The 17,106-nt window shown below is 47.6% G+C and overlaps 1 long non-coding RNA gene across 1 annotated transcript; it reads left to right on the top strand.

Moving 5' to 3' along the window:
* The first annotated feature begins 1,343 nt into the window (after positions 1–1,343).
* LOC149339459 (uncharacterized) lies at positions 1,344–4,215 on the top strand. The gene is made up of 3 exons (XR_016283798.1): positions 1,344–1,379; positions 3,202–3,449; positions 4,119–4,215. It is a non-coding gene; the product is annotated as an uncharacterized LOC149339459 (long non-coding RNA).
* Positions 4,216–17,106: the final 12,891 nt, after the last annotated feature.

Raw genomic sequence — 17,106 nt, 5'->3', positions numbered from 1 at the left:
AAGTTTAATGTCTTTAGTGGTATGAGTTGTGTGAAAGATTTTATTTACAGCCATTACAGCCGAGCCCACTTATAAAGGACGCAGCTATAACGAACGCTCGGTAAATAGCACGAAGGCGTTGATACGACCAAAATATGTATTACGGCAATGGCACTGCGTCTCGGGTACAACAGAACGTCCATGAAGCTGCTTGGAAGAAGCCGACGCGCAAGCATGAGTTCTTGAAGAAATAAATGCTGCTCTCGTCTGCCTTTGCATCTTTGGCTGTAACATGAGAAGTCCACTTAATACGAACAACGAACACAACGAACGCATTCTGCGCTACCATCTGTTTCGTTATGAGTGAGCTCGACTGAATTTGTTTCCATTGTGCGTTATAGATTAAGGTTTCCTTTACTGTTTCTTTAGAACCTCATAACGTGGATGAGATACCTCACGTTGAAATTCTAGACGGCCTCTCTGCCGCGTAAGAGAAAATTCGTGCACTGTCACCCCAGCAGGACTTTCCGCCCGTGTCACGCAAGGTGTAATCTAACACCGAAGTAAACTTAAAATAAACGCATATCACGTCAACTATTTCTACTGTAGTTGAGACATGCAGGCTAAGTTAATCATATTTCAAGCCCGATATAAAGGATACATTTCCAACTTGGAAGCATTCATTCAATTATTTACTCTAAGCAATCCCTGGAGGGTACTTTGCCCTCTCCGTACTCGCTTTCTCTACTGCTGTAATTGAGAAAGCAGTGGTGGTCGGTGTCGCCAAGTTGTGAAGATTTGTAGGCAACAGGTATTTCTCAACTATATTCTTTATCCATCCAATCACTCTTAGGAACCGAAACCTTAAACTTCCAAAGTATATTCACACATTGTAGACTGAATACGAGGACGCGTAGGGTAAGTACAAATTTCCACGAGTGAAAAACGTCGCTGGTATATATACATGTTCTGATTTAGGCGTGGATTAAGTGCTGTAAGGTACACTAACTGCATACGAATGCTGAATAAAAACCAGTACCGATTTTATTGGCATGCAAGAGAGTACCCCACGTTTCTTGATAGAGGCTAAAAATGGAAAGAAAAGGTAATAGTTTGCATCTGGGGTTAGATGAAGGTGAAAGAAAAAAAAGGAAAATTAAAGATGAAAGCAACAGGTCACGTTCTAGGTTGGGGTTATCAGTTAGCGGCGCTAAAAGGACTGGATGTGAAGAGAACTGAAGAAGGAGAATTGTGGGCAGTGACGGTTACGCAACTGAGCTTTTATGCTAATACTGCACGTAGTTTTATCTATCTGGAGTATAAAAGCCGTTCCTTCGGTCCGTGGAACCACTCTTCACTTCACCGTGAACACGAGCCAGACCCCGACCATGAGGACTCTGGTGAGTCGGTTGGAAGCTGTCTTACGCTTTGCTAGCCGCGCTCACGGCAGCATTGAGAGAAAGGCTACCATACGCCGGTAGTTTTGTAGCTTTACAGTTTAATATGGGCTTTATAGGTTTATAGTTTTATAGTAGGTTTAAAGTTATTTGCTGTCTTCACATGGAACAAATTACCCCATCCATGTTCTTCTGGACCTAACAAGAAGTTTTGTTTGCGCAGCACTGCAATACGCGGCGTCTCAAAACTTTTGGCAGATAATAAGAAAAATTCGCCAACGCTCTTTGTCATAACGCAAATATTCTTAGCATCGGTATGAAGTTTGACATGACCGTAAATTAAATGCCCGTATTAAAGACTGGACAGTTAGCTGCTAACAACGTACTACATGCACTCCTACATGTACTTACATTTAGACCAATTTCTGTGTCTGTGAGAAACCAGTTACCGAGCATGGCGATCGATAGTTCTGAGCTAGTTCCTGAATTACAGATGACCTGCTTTGAAACATTAGAAGCGTTCTGCCCTTGTGCGACTTCACTTTGGCCACCATAAAGAACACTAAACTAGTAAAGAGTATGAACAAATGTGTAAACAGCAACCGATACCAGCTCCCAGATGTTACCTCCCAGAGGCCTTCGCCCCTCTCCTAAAAACTTTGTTCTATGAACTGCCGCGTATTTAAAGGTGCAGTCAAAAGGAATCTGAACTCGTCTTTTTGCCGCGGGAACTCAATCTACACGTTCCGAGCATTCTTAGAAACTTCGACTTATTGCCCTGTGTGTCCGATTTCCCTAATTAAATCGCATTAACGTCCGGCTCCCGCCTTTTTTTTTTTTTATTATCCCCGTACGATGGGCGGAGTCGACCAACGCGTGGAGCGCCTTTCAGCCAGCTCCGTGGGGGCTTTGCTTTCGCTTTATTTTGTGTTTTAGGTTTCCGTGAATAAATAGTTCCATTCGCAGATAATATAGTCGCAAAACAAGCCCGCAGAAATAAAAATACGCATGGTCAATTTGCTTTCGCCTATTACTACGTATTACTCCGCCGATGGCAGAGCGGCAAGCCTCCACGGAGCTGGCTGAAAGGCACTCCACGCGTTGGTCGGCTCCGGCTACCGTACGGGGAGAATTAAAAAAAAAAAAAGGCGAGAGCCGGACGTTAATCCCATTTAATTAGGGAAATCGGCCACACAGGGCAATAAGTCGAGGTTCCTAAGAATGCTCGGAACGTGTAGATTGAGTTCCCGCGGCAGAAAGACGAGTTCAGGTTCCTCTTCACTACACCATTAACGCTTGTCAGTTATCTACTTTTTAGCAGTGTTCGCCCCTAACAGCGTTGTGTAAAACCTGTTCTTGAAAAGAACGCTTTTGAACCAGGATGACACCAGAGGCTTTAAGTGATGCCCGTTTGAATGTGTAAGGAGGATTTGTGTGCACAACGCTAGCACGCGAACTCTGCGCGGAACTCTAAGCCGCTCTTTTGCTGCCCTCTTGTGCGTTGATTGTTCATATTCTGAGGCGTGGTAGTCACTGAAAGAAAATAGAGCCTCTGCGTTGAAAGAGCATACATATCGACTGGCCCCTTCTGTATTCATATGATGGCAGACATCAGTGCTGAACACGATGTTTAATTTGCACGACGTTATATCTGAACTGCGAACTTCCATCGATTATCAGGTAAAAAAAAGTAAGACGAGCACATGACTAACTAACGCTTAGAAAAAAAAACCAAGAGAATTTCACGTTAACTAGGCATTGAGAATTGCAGCCAACAGAGTGCATCGAAAATACTGCCTTTGCCTAACTAGTCTGAACCTCGCAGCTGGTTGCCGCTGTCGTCCTTTGCCTCGCCGTCTCGATGGCCGCGGCCATTGGAGGATACGGAGGAGGATTCGGACGTGGCTTCGGAGGCGGCTACGGTGGCGGTTTCGGTGGCGGACTTGGAGGCTTCGGTGGTATTGGAGGCGGCTACGGTGGCGGCTATGGTGGCGGCTACGGTGGCAGCTACGGTGGCTCCTACGGCGGATCCTACGGCGGTTTCCGCGGCGGCCACGGCTTCTACGGCTAAAGGTATGTCCTCGTTCCTCACTACTAGCTGCGCTATTATACAAGGCATTTCACCCGTATTAACACATTAAAAAAAAAAAAAACAGGCTTTTGAGTTAGAAAAGCGCTTTTTTCGGTGTAGTACTGTCGGCTGAGAAGACTGAGGAGCTGTAAAACGCCGTTAGCTTCAGATACACTGATGTTACGCTACCTTGTGAGATCTTAAACGAAAGGACGTGAAACGAGCTCTCAAACGGTAGCAAAATGGTGGGGATCAGACGGAGTTTTTTGAAGTGCGACCGCGTGAAATAGAACCTCATTTCAAAGTCTGCGCTTTGGTTGTCGCCTGCGCGATTCTCCGACTATTCATTTTTTTCTTAATTTAGAAGCGCTTTGAGCGTAGATATTTTTGCGGAGATATAGTTTCAAGTATTTTTAGTGCGAAAACAGTTTTTCTGAAAAATAACTTTTCTGTTACTTTTTGTGATCTCAAGACTCGCATCCTCCCTTAACGAGATCCGGATACGAAAGTTATATACCTTATAAGCTACCACGATAAAAATAAACGATAAAAATAAACCCTTGCGAAATCTGAGGAGTGATTTCAAGCATCACACACTTTTCAGATTGCTCTCCGGTCTTGTCTAACGACACTCACTGATCAATGGTCCATTTCCCCTTATTTCATTCCAGCGCAAACTTGCCCCGGAGGACCTTTCAAGCTGGAGTCTTTCACGCAGTAAAAACTATGTAATTTATTGTGAATAAACAAGTAACATTCAGTATCTTACGTTGCGTGGTATGCCTCAAATTTTAAAACTGAACATATATCTACGAGACGATTGTGATAATATGCACGCAAAACCCACGAATGTTGATTTGAAGAGCCGGAAGTAGAAGTAACATTCTTAAAGCTATTCCTGTTCCATCTTCGGTTTACGAAATCAACCTTGCAATGATGCACTTTGAAACTTTTTTGATTACTGATGTACTATAGGTGGGCCGTAATTTTAAGGCAGTGGATTTTCTAATAACCAGCCGAGCTTAAATTTAGCAATGGTCCTTCGGTACAGGGCTGCTTACAAGAGACAAAACTGAAGCTGAAAGAGCTCAACTTAGAAAGAAGAAAAAGTAAAAAAAAAATTCAACATTTATCAATCTCGGTTTACATGAAGCTTACTTAAATCCTCTAAGTAGAAGAAAATTCGCCCTAGCCCAGTGACCGAATCCTCCCACGGCCAGAACTTGGCAGTTCTTCTTCCAACTAAGCTAACCACAAGTAGAAAGATTAACTACAACTGTTAAGGGAATTCATAAGCTGGAGTCGAATGCCCAAGTGCGACGCCGGTCCGGCGTTCGATCGGCTGACCAAGAGAAAAGTATTAACTGAGAATATTTTAAAAAGCTGCTTCATTCCCTTGCCAGCGCGTGGCTGCGTTGAAACTGATAGTAATTAACTCTGTGTTTGAATACCCGTTCAGCTTCAGTGATTCCCCTAATACTATGGACTAAGAAAGAAATTAGCGAGGGTGGCGCATGATGAGTTAGCTGTGCCAGATACAAGTGACGAAATAGACTGCAATCATGAGGGAAAACGCGCTAGTGTTTTACCGTACCCATAGTCGCTTTGGGACGTTAAACCCCATAAACCATAAACCTTTTACCGTACCCAGGGAATTTCTGAATTGTCATTGCGGTGGTTAAGAGCTCTATTACGGGGATTAAGATTAAGTGTGCGACTCCTATGCGAGGCTAAAAGCGATCACATGGAGAGTCCTTTCCAAGCACGGAAACCGAAGGCAGGGGAGGGTTGAAATGACCTCACTTTTTTAGTTGACCAAATTCTCGCACGTAACCCAGCTGCGTCTCAGAAACATGTTGTATGGCATGAATCACGTAAGCCACCCATATGGGTCAGTCGATGCCCTGCTGGAAAGAACAAGGAAATTATAATCACGTTCTTCGCCTACTGCTCATCACTGGTTTTCGAATACCATCAGTTTCATTTTAAATTTGCTGTCATCGATGCGGCGACCAAGAGGCTAGGCACATTTAAATCTTACCCAGACTGATGAGTAATTATCTATTTGCATTGTCTAGTATTTTGAAAGAAGCCGAACAGTAGTTTTTAGAGCTTCCGGGGAAAGAAATGAAAGAAAGGGGGAGCGTAAGTGTAAGGAGCACTGCGAGTTGTGGGCTGGAATATCTACAGAAAACAGCCCACGATCGTGATCAATTTTAGAAAAGGATGCACGCCGGCATTTTTTTTTAGAACTTCCGCCATAAGCATAGCTGATTGTCATCGCCAAGTGCAAGCGGGTTTTCAGTTGAGGAAAATATATGCATGCAACAGGATGCTTAACCGGGTCAAGAAACAGACCTCACAACGCAAAATCTTTTTTGACGGGGCGACCACACAACCGGATCGTGGTGACCTGTACTTAATACGTGCGTTTAGAAGACGAGCTTTGCATAAACAAATGCGGAGAACGTGATGCCTCTTTCCTTGTGATGAGAAGCATAAGTAGATGTCCTTGATCTGTTATGGGGAAAGCCAGAGAGGCCGGTGTGAAACATAGTTAACGTGTTTCGAGCCTGCGCAAAAAATAGTGGGAGTCGCACAGAGGTTTCTCTTTGAAGAGAAAAGCAGAAAGAGCGGCTTTCTAATAATTAATCAATAACCCAACTACTCCGAACCTGACTCAGAACCACTGTGAAGCAAGGCAGCAATCGGGACAAATAAATAGCTGCACGACAGATCCTGGTCAGTCTTAACCCGCCGTAATTCTTAAGCTTTTTTAATTCTTCGCTTTTAGGTCGCCGAAGCGACGTTAGAAATCAGTCTGGGACCTTCTTTCTCTTCGTAGATATATAAAAAAATAAAGCACCGACTGCAGTGCATGCATTATTCTGGATGGGATCAATTAAATAAGTGTTGCCTCGTGATTTACTCTCTAACGTGAAATGCTTACGCCAGCAGTCTGTGGCATGAACCACATTTCCTAAAATTCGTGATAAGATGAATAACAAACCAAATCGCCTTTTTCCTCATTCGCCGCCGCGGTGGCTCAGTTGTTATTGCGCTCGACTGCTAACCCGAAGGATGCGGTTTCGATCCCGGCCGCGGCGGTTGCATTTCGATGGCGGCAAAAATGCTAGAGGTCCGTGTACTGTGCGATTTCAGTGCACGTTAATGAACACCAGGTGGTGAGAAAATTTCCTGGAGCCCTCGACTACGACGTCCCTCATAGCCTGAGTAGCAGTGGGAAGTTAAACTCGATTAAATCAAGTCTTTTAAACCACTCTTGGTATTTAGCACTAGGAGTTCATTTTCTGAAGAGACGGCACGTAAAGCGTTTCTCCAAGTCTTCATGTGCAGTAAAGCAAAATCCTCAGGGCTACACAATACTCTCCTTTATGTTGTATCGAACGATCACTGCCGCCTCTCATAGCTAGATATTAACTTTTGGGTGGAAAATATTTCGCAACAAAGTGCATAAAAGCATACAGCCAACGCCCTCTGTACGAAGTAAAAGTTAGCACAAGCCGGCGTGGCACATCAGCCAGAAGCAGGGGGTGTAAAACTTTTATGAAACAAATTTTTTTCGGCCAAGGTACCTTAGCCTCAACACCATGAAACTGTGTGATTACGGACTCGGACCACAGCTCAGTTGGCATAAATTTGACTGCCTCAAAAGAATATTGTCGTAAACAGTAAAAACAATTGCTATCATAACCTAGATATAAGTAAACGCCACCGTGTTTCCAGCCAAGGCTTGGCTTTGGCTGGCCACTTGACTTTGGCGGTTTAACGTCCCAAAGCGACTCATGCTATGAGAGACGTCGTAGTGAAGGGCTCCAGAAATTTCTACCACCTAGGGTTCTTTAACGCGCACTGACATCGCACAGTCCACGAGCCTCTAGAATTTCGCCTCTATCGAAATGCGACCGCCGGGGCCGGGATCGAAGCCGTGTCCCACGGGTGAGCAGCCGAGCGCCATTAACCACTCATAACCGTAGACGGTAGAACGATCAAAAACAACATAGAAAGCGCTGAATACAATATGTAAGACGGGGGTTTATTGAAAAGTCCCAGGACAACCGAAACGGCGGCGAAAACAATCGGAGGTCGGCCAGGTGGAGCCTAGACACACGAGGTAATAGTTGGTTGGTTGGTTGGCCTCAAGTAGAATGGCACATACCCACTACGGGGGAGTGTCCATGACACAGGCGGTGAAAGAGGAAAGAGGATAGGAAAGATGAGCGTTTATAGAGGAGGAAAGGGGTAGTAATAGGGTATAGGCTGACAGACTGGACGGTATAATAACAATGCCGCTGACGCTCATGCTAATCGTCGTATTTATAGCAATGCCACTGGAGCGAACGCTCTTCTTCGTCCTGACAAGTGCTGGACAGTTACATGCAAGAAGCTCTCCCTCAGCACAGCAGCATCTAACAACACTGAAGGAGTACTTGTCCTTTCCCTTCACCAAGGATGCACCAAATACCCTCAGCTCTCAGCACTCGGAGGCCGAAGACTACTCAATCAAGCTGCTGTTACACCTGCGCCGTACCCTTCTGGATCGACAGATGCTTTCCTCCTGGGTGGTGAAAAATCCATTGCCGGAAACTGAATCCAACAACGTTGATCGCTTCAGCATTATTCTGTGAATCTAACCCAAATAGGCGGCCTCGTGTGTATTAGGCCTTAAATGAGAGAATGTAAGGTTGGTAAGGTAGAAATAGTACTCATTTATTTTTATTTGAAGCTATCGCCAGTTAATGGCCTATTTTCCTGAGTTATCTCGAAGTACTTATCTAATAAAAGCATACCTCCAAACTAGATGATGCGGTTCCGTATCAAATAGTCAGCCGCGACTACATGTGTAGGTAATAAACGCAGCGTGTACTGTGCGATGTCAGTGCACGTTAAAGAACCCCAGGTGGTCTAAATTTCCGGAGCCCTCCACTACGGCGTCTCTCATAGCCTTAGTCGTTTTGGGACGTTAAACCCCATAAACTAAACTAAACTAATTTATCACCAGGTAACATTTTTGTTGTTTAAGACGGCGCATCGGCTGCGTGACACAAAATGCCGCAGCAACGTGTCCACTTCCGGTTGAAACTAACAATAAAAACCGAAAAAAGCAAAGAATTTTTTTGCGCCAACTGCGTGGCACATTAAATATTTGGATAGGGGAATTGCTGCCTCCTCTAAACTGCCGATAAAATTATGGTGTGCATGTGCAGTTAACATGTCTTGGACTAACCCTTGTGTATAACAGTTTAAGACATTTGAATCGAGGACAACGCAGCTATCTATCGAAAGAAAAATAATAGGTTAACCTTAGAGAGACAAGAAGAGGGCAGAGTGGGTCAAGGAACAAACGCTACTTAAAGACATTTCAGTCGAAACCAAGAAAAAATGTGCGTGCGCAGGGACTGTAATTCGAAGGCAAGATAACCGATAGTCTTTAAGGATAACGGACTGGAAAGCAAGAAAGCAAGAGAAAGCAAGCGCAGCAGAGGCGGAAGATTGGTTTGGTTTATGGGGGTTTAACGACCCAAAGCGACTCAGGCTATGTGGGACGCCGTAGTGAAGGGTTCCGGAAATTTCGACCACCTCGGGTTCTTTAACGTGCGCTGGCATCACACAGTACAATAGCCTCTATAATTTCGCCTCCATCGAAATTTGACCGCCGCGGCCGGGATCGAACCCGCGTCTTTCGGGCCAGCCGCCGAGTGCCATAACCACTGAGCCACCGCGGCGGCGCAGACGCGGAAGAAAGCTAGGTGGGCGGATTAGATTAGGAAGTTTGTGGGCATAAACTTCCGGGAACTGGCACAGGAAAGGTATAATTGGAGAGATATGTGAGAGGCCTTTGTCCGGCAGGGGGCGAAAGTCAGGCTGTTGCAGCTGCTGCTAAAGGTGATGATGATGATAACACGTTTCTACGTTTCCACCCTGCTAGCAGTGAAGAGCCCGGTGAGTTTGTTTTTGTCGTGTCCGGTCGCTGTGTTGAATGCAGCGAAAGACGCACACGGTACTTTTAGACTTCGTTTATTTAAAGCCGATGAGGGTGCGACCAGCGTCGACCGAGGCAGGAGCCGAACTGGCCGCCCGAAGAAAGGAGGGAGTGGAGAAGCGTCCACGGCAGGGAGTGCCTTCCCAGAACAGGAGGAGGGTGCGGGGGCGCACCGTGGGGGGGCATCTGGCGACAGCGTGCGACGAGGGGCAAGCGGTCGTTAGGAGGGGATGCGAGTGGTCGTTAGGAGGAGGATTGAGTGGTCGTTAGGAGGAGGATGCGAACTGTCGTTAGGAGGGGAATGCGAGTGGTCGTTAGGAGGATTGAGTGGTCGTTAGGAGGAGGACGCGGGGGCGCACACACACAAAAGCAATAAGGGGGGGACACAACACTTCCTTCCCCCTTAGAAAGTTGCCTGGCATCGTGCAGGGGGTCGGCGCTCACGCGTGGAGGCGCGCTGGCTTTGTGCGCTCGGGGGAGAAACACTTGTAGGCTGGCTGTTGTTCGCTGTGTCTCCTAGGTCTGTCCTGGGCGAAGTCTCTTCTTCCGGGAAGAGGTGCCAGGCTATGTGGGAAGATGGAGCACGTGTTCTCTCCGCTGGAGGACAGCTCTCAGACGGCGTCGTAAATCTACGCAGCTGGTTGAGATGTCGGCGTGCTACTGTGCCATGTATGTTGACGAGCCAAGAGCGCAGGCCTATGCGTCTGACAATTGTAGCTTCCTCCCAGCGTGGCTTTTTCAGAAACTGTCGGGCGAGGACGCGTTGCCCCTCATTAAGCGTGCCGCAGCGCGGAGTTGCTTTTTCTTCCCGGAACGTCTCTGCCTTTGGCTCGGGGAGGATGGCTGTGAGCTGGGTTCGCATTTCACGCTCGAACATCATTTTCGAGGGGGTCGCGCCTGTTGTGCTCTGAACCGTCGTGTGCTGCTTGAAGAGAAAGCGCGCAAGGCGGCGCTGCAGCGAGCCTGTCTGATCTCTTTCAAGGGCGCGTTTTAGCTCGGCTACGTAGCGCTCGGCTTGTCCGTTTGTCGCTGGGTGGTAGGGGGCCGATGTAACTGATGAGATCCCGTTGTCGCGATAAAACTTGAGGATCTCCGCAGACACAAACGGTGTTCCGTTGTCCGACACTACCTTGCGCGGCAGGCCGAACGTTGCAAATAGTGATCGGAGGTTGTCAATGACTGCTGCCGAAGTCGTCTGTCCCATTTGCCTTATCTCAAGCCACTTTGTGTAGGCATCTACGACCACAAGGAAAGTGCAGCCCTCAATTGGTCCTGCAAAATCAATGTGCAGTGTGTGCCATGGTGTGTCTGGCTTTTCCCATTCTGGGACAGGAGCTTTCGGCGGGGCGCTCCGGCTGCTCTGGCAAGGCTTGCATTCTCGCACCACTGTTTCGATGTCGTTGTCAATGCCAGGCCACCACATGTAGCTTCTGGCACACTTTTTCATTGCAACGATGCCCCGATGTCCGGCGTGGATGAGAGACATAGCTTGTGCGCGTAGTTCTCTCGGCATCACAACTCGGGACCCAAATATGATGCAGCCGCGATGGGTGCTCAACTCTGTAGCTCGCCTGCGGTAAGCGTCGAAGTTGTCCCCTTTGAGTTTATGCACGTTGCCTTGTTGAACAGCTGTGTAAACTAGCCGGAGAGCTGCGCACTTCTGCGTAGATGCTGCAACTGTGCCTGCTGTAAGCGGAGGTTCTGGCAGTGCTTCGAACATCAGAACGTCTCCTGGTGGAAATGGTTCGTCAACAGTTGCGTCTAGTGGCAGACGGCTTAGCGCATCGGCGTTTTGATGTTTACTCCCATTGCGGTAGACCAGAGCGTAGTCGTACGCTGAGAGTTTGATGGAATGCTGCGTCGGCTCGATGACACCTTGCTGCTCCAGTTTGTCCAACTCTTTTTCAACTGAATCTCGGAGAGCAAACGGCACCGGCCTGGCCTTCAGAAATTTGGGTTGCGCGTTGTCCAACAACTCCAGTGTGACCGGGGGCCCTTCGTTTCCTGGAATCTCTTCCGAGAATACTCTCTCGTATTTCTCTTGCAGTTGCTCAACCATGTTCTGGCTCGGCGTCTGGTGTATGCCGCATATCATCACGCCTAGTGGAGAAAACCAGTTTCTCCCTAGAAGGCTTGATCCTGTGCCCTTCACAACAAGCAGAGGTAGCGTATGGTCTGGCCGTTGTAGTTAACCTGCACGTTGGCAGAGCCCAATAGTGGCAGATTCTGTCCTGACCACGTTCGCAGGTGCGTGTCGTCTTGTTGCAGGGCGGGTGCGTCAGATGGCCATGAAGTTCGGAACGTGTCCTCCCTGATCAGAGTACAGGCTGCGCCGGAGTCCACCTCGAACTTAATCAGCTGGTGATGTACGCTTACTTCTGTAAAAATCTTCGGTCGCGTGCCGAGATTCATGGTGTTCAGGTCGTACAACACAGATGGTGTTGCTGATGTTGTTCCATGGAGATCAGATAGCGGCGTATTCTCTGAGGCGTTGACGCTGTGATTAGGCTGGGAAGGTGACTTTATCTTGGCAAGTCTCCGTTTCGTAATGCATGCTCTTTCGATATGCCCTCGCTTGCGGCAAAAATTACACGTGGCTGACTGGAATCGACATCCCTGGGGGTTGTGTTGGTCGTCACACCGCCAGCAGCGTTGTGCCTTTTTGACCGATTTAACAACAACAGAAGGCTTGCGCACCTGGTTGCTTGTCTGGTGTACCGGCTCGGTGTTCCGGCGAATCCCTCTCTGCTGGTGACCGGCGCTCTCCGCTCGAACGGCGATGTCGTAAGCTTTGCTGAATGTGAGGTCCTTCTCAGCGAACAGGCGCTGCTGCAGTGACTCGTCACTCAGTCCGCACACAAATCTGTCGCGTAACATCACGTCCAAGGGAAGCATGGTGGTGTTAGCAGGAGAAGCTGCGTCTCCCTCCTGCCCGGTAGCTGTTGTCGACAGCGTTCCAAAATTGCAGTCGGCAGCGAGCTTCTTGAGCGCGGCTACGTAGGCGCTCACAGTTTCTCCTCCCAGTTGATCTCGTCGTTGGAAGCGAGCCCGGCTGTAGACCTCGGATGGCCTTGGGTCGTAGTGCTTTTGCAGCGCTTTTACGATGTCGTCGTAAGACACTGCCGCTGGTGTGCTTGGCTGAATAAGGGCGCAGACAGTATCGTAGGTCTGCTCCCCGCACAGCGTCAGCAGGTTGGCCCTCTTCAAGGCTGGGTCTGTGATGTTGTTAGCTTCAAAGTAGAACTGAAGGCGTCCAACCCACGATGACCACGATGAGCCGTTGATCTCTGGTATCTGATTGGGAAACCCTCGCGTAGCCATGGCTTGTCAATAGCGTTGCGTAGCGCGGGTCGAATCCACTTTCTCGTCGCCACTGTCGTGTCCGGTCGCTGTGTTGAATGCAGCGAAAGACGCACACGGTACTTTTAGACTTCGTTTATTTAAAGCCGATGAGGGTGCGACCAGCGTCGACCGAGGCAGGAGCCGAACTGGCCGCCCGAAGAAAGGAGGGAGTGGAGAAGCGTCCACGGCAGGGAGTGGCTTCCCAGAACAGGAGGAGGGTGCGGGGGCGCACCGTGGGGGGGCATCTGGCGACAGCGTGCGACGAGGGGCAAGCGGTCGTTAGGAGGGGATGCGAGTGGTCGTTAGGAGGAGGATTGAGTGGTCGTTAGGAGGAGGATGCGAACTGTCGTTAGGAGGGGAATGCGAGTGGTCGTTAGGAGGATTGAGTGGTCGTTAGGAGGAGGACGCGGGGGCGCACACACACAAAAGCAATAAGGGGGGGACACAACAGTTTTTCCTACTGCATTTCATTTCTGAAGGCTCAGACAGTAGGTCGTTGAAGAATTTGCACGCTGTGATGTGTTTTAAAATTACTAAGCTACACCCAGGTGGCGTTTCCTAGCAGATCGCTTCCCCTTTTTAGTGCGAAAGCACAAATTCACGGGGCAAAAATAGCCAGGAATCTTGTGGCGTCCCTGACCTTGAGGGCGCAGAAGTAAAATTAATAGTTCTGGTACTGTGTTTTTAACCCACGGCTGCGCGAACATATCTTTTCCGCTGGCCACTGCACGAGAGCACACGCCGCAGAGGATCACGCCTCGTATTAAGCTGCAAGAGACTCTCGTACTTCCATCTTCCATCCGCGGCGCGAACAGATCAGATCACCCCAACCTCGATCAGAGATTGACATTCGGCTAATATTGTCGCCAGACGTGCTGACGACCAAGCAAAGAAAAACTAAGAGTCCACCAGGCTAAACGGATGCTTTAGCACGTCTACTCGGTTTAACTATATTAAAAACCTGCCACACTTATTCTCCTATAGTGTTTGTACCACTTTCACTTTTTATTTACTGAATTTCTTCGCTCCAAGTACAGCCTCCCATATGGCAGCGGTGAGCAATTATTCGCAGACTAGTCACAATAATTATTCGCAGACTAGTCACGATATGCTAAGCTCTATACAACGACACTGAGCGCAATTTCGCAATAACTTGCTTGCCGATATTTCTCAGGCTGAGACACCTTCGGCACCTTTGAGGCTGCTGCCAGATAAAAGGGTGTAAAGTTCATAACCGGACGTATAATATAGGTTGACTTTAAATTCGAGGAGCTCAAGTTTGCATATATCTTCAAATAAAGGTCGTTTGCTTCTATTTTTCTGTCATTAACACAAAAAACCGCTCCAAAGTTGGTAAAATCATTGCCCTATCTTATTTTCAAACAAATAACCGAGTAAATAAAGAACGGGACGACACAATCGCTCACCATCGCAGCACCGGCTCGAACATGACAGAAATGTTCTGAGTAGAGAGAGGACGGCAGACGGTTTCCTGACACTCACAAAGTGAACAAGGAAGGAGAAAGCCTCCTCTTGTCGAAACGTTGGCTAGCACCCTGAGGCTTCACCCTCCCTTGTTCGCTTTGTGAGAATTACTCAGTGGGAGCATTAAGATGAATACTGAGTCTGGCACTATGCAGAGCTTCTTTTGGAACGGTATGAACTGCCACGGAAGAAGCGTTTATTAATCAGATATATGTGCCTGCACATGAATTTTATTATCTCTGACGTGAGTAAGATGGCCCGCTGATGATCTGACAAGGCTTGCTGATACCTGTCGAACCTGAGTGAACCCAAGCATCTCAAGAAGGAGGGGGAAGGTAAGGGAAATAAGGAGACGTAACTGCAGTGTTACACGAGTCGCGAATGTGTTCTCTGTCTGCCTTCGTCTCCGGACAATTGGGACAGTGAGCTGCGTCAAACCATCTGAAGTTGTAGAGAATTAGTAGAGTGTTAGTTTGTAATTTGCAAAAGAGTGTGCGTGTTCCGTGTTCAGTGACGGGTGAAGTTGGCACAATAAATATGCGATTTTCCCTGGTGTTCTGGTACTTTTCAGCCATTTGCTTTTGTATGTTGCGGCTTTTCCACTGACGTTGAATTTGGTCAGGGGACCACAAGCACCCGGATGTTTATTTCGCGGGTCCGCTGATGAACAAGCTCATTTCCCTCGATCCTAGCATCACCAGGTATCCAACGCAGGGTGATTTTAATGTTCGGATTGCTTGTAACAGATCCTACAAGAATGCCATGTAGTTGGGTTTCCAGTAGTCTGCGTTGTATATTCCGGATGGCTTTGCTGGAGTTCGTATAGATTTTGAATTCAGTGGTCTGGTGTATAGTGAGTAAACATGCTTCCTGTATGTCATAAACTCAAGCGATCACAGCCAAGCGAAGCGCGAACCACGCTGAACACGCGAACATGCACTCTGAAAGTGGTCGCAATCTTTACGAAGCATCAAAATCTTTGCATGAGACGTCAAAAGCGTGCCTGAGGAGCACTGACGGAAGCACGGAAGCAGCACGGCTTCATAATATGGCGGGCTCAATAACTACTGGATGGGTCTGGCGGACCCTCGCTGCCTTCACGCGTTTCCTATGCACAGCGCTGGAAGCGCTCACGTGATGCGTTTTATTTTTGGCACCTGCGCTCGCTTATAGAGTAGTACAAAAGCCAAACCAGAACAGGCTAGGAATACTGGCAAGATGAAACGAGAAATCTAAAACGACACTATGGCAGGAACTAAGCACTTCTCTTTTTTGCAACTCAAGCCCACGATTCATTGCTTTTCAGTTTTCTTTCTTGCAGACAAGGTCATCTTGCATTTCATTCTATTATCAGCTATTTCACAAAAATTAATTGGTGTTTTACATTAGCAAGTAAATACTTTGTCTTTAACTACTCTATTACATCGGTGTTTGCTATTTTCCACTTTAGGAAAAAAATAACAGTTCCTCGGGAAGATGATGTTGGTGAAGATGACATATCTGCAGAACACTAGCCAAACAGAGATCCACACTCGGAGCATGCTGCGCTCAAAATTCCTTGAAAAATTTCACAAGCGGTGACTCGCAACCTTCAATGTCGATCGTCTGTGTTATGACGGTCTGGATCGCAGACTGCGAAAGATTGTGGAAGACGTTGCCAGCAAGTTCCTCCAACTAATCCCTTCCTGTACCCTTCGGGCTCGGGTCCCCCAGCTTTAGCTCTAGCTCTCCTCTTAATTTTGTGCGAAGAAGGTTTAATTCGAAAAACAGAAAGCAGTCGACAAAAGCTGGTCTCATCGCTCACCTTCCATGGCAGACGTCGACTCTCTGCAAACAAATATTCATAAGTAGGCGCCTTCACGAAACAGCAGCAAGAAGCACGGTTTTCCCACAGAAGCAGCCGTTACACCGCCGTGATTTATGCGGCGCATACATGCTTGAGAAGCTTCAGTATAGGCAGCATCACAGAATAGGATTACTGAAGGCAACAAAATGTGTCCCCCAGTGAACACAAGCTAGTGTCAAGCTTTGCTTCTTTTGGCGTGCAACCGCGTGTTCAGAACCTCCCAGGGTGACGCCAAGTCCCACAGTTCAACTACGGGTTAATAGGTGATACGAAAAACTGTCGCGCCTAATTGCTCTGAATAAGTGTTTCCATGGTGAAGTTGCCAGTTTCACAATGCAAACAAGTGAACGCCTCGCTTACAAGCACATTCTTAAGATATTAAGAAAACGCAGTGGAAGGTTTCAGCTTTTCAGTCGCGTAAGCAGCCACACTATGACAGAGGGCAAAACATAGGTCTTTGAATGCCCGCGCAGCGTGCTGCAGACTCCGTAAGCAGCGGCCAAGGCCACGGTGACCAACAAGATTAAAAAGAAAGGACATATCCGATGAATATATTTCAGCATGCCCGCGTCAAACCGGTTTTGAACAAGGTGTTACGGCGCGATATCACGCGTGCCGTCCGGCCACGTTCAAAACACATAGCTCAGAGATTCTGGACAAGCATTTAGCCTCCCATACTTCAAAGACCAGACTACCACATTTACGTCACGGCCTCACCACTCACGTCGTTTTCTTTCCAACCATCCTGTCAGCTAAATCCTGAATGATTAAAATATTACTGCAACAAATACTAAAAAGATTGATAAGAAAAATCATTGCAAAAAAAAAGGAAGAGGCAAGATCGCTTCTTTCGCATCGCTGCTTGGCTCGAATACGTGTGCGAACAGAATCCACAAAGACCAGCGCTAAAAGCAAATAAATATTCCGGTCATCTTCACATTTTTGTATGCAGACAGATCTAAATATTGCTTATGCAACGGAC

The sequence above is a fragment of the Amblyomma mixtum genome, chromosome 6, assembly GCF_055824585.1.
Source record: "Amblyomma mixtum isolate Tamu chromosome 6, ASM5582458v1, whole genome shotgun sequence".
NCBI classification, from domain to species: domain Eukaryota; kingdom Metazoa; phylum Arthropoda; class Arachnida; order Ixodida; family Ixodidae; genus Amblyomma; species Amblyomma mixtum.
The sequence above is the reverse complement of the archived record's forward strand: the minus strand, read 5'-3'. Positions and strand labels throughout refer to the sequence as shown.